This window comes from Mizuhopecten yessoensis, unplaced genomic scaffold (assembly GCF_002113885.1).
Source record: "Mizuhopecten yessoensis strain PY_sf001 unplaced genomic scaffold, ASM211388v2 scaffold1375, whole genome shotgun sequence".
Lineage (NCBI taxonomy): Eukaryota > Metazoa > Mollusca > Bivalvia > Pectinida > Pectinidae > Mizuhopecten > Mizuhopecten yessoensis.
In genome coordinates, this window is record NW_018404015.1 from 289,960 (window position 1) to 290,375 (window position 416).

Here is a 416-nt window from a genome sequence, read left to right on the forward strand (position 1 = left end):
AGAAGCAGATTAATAACATGACATTTTAAAATAGAGATCAATGTACTTGCCAATACCCTTTATGCACGTCGCTGATACTATAAAACCCTACACAATTAGTGAAAATGAATAAAATACAACAGAAAACCAAGACTATACTGCACCGCTTCGACTTTACCGCGATAGGATCAAGTTAAAGTTTTTTCGAGCATGCGCTGAAAAAAATACGAAACTGTGCAATAAACTGTGCTAAAAAAGCTGAATTAAAATTACAGAGGTGCAATGTGCCACATTCAGTGTTTGACGGAAGGGAGACAACCCATTCTCCTTCAGATGAATTCATGAATCAAAACCCGAATTTATTAGGACATATCCAATCTTAGAGATGCATTTAAAAAAAACGAAAGCCTCCGAGAGAGTTACTTAGCGGTAAAAAT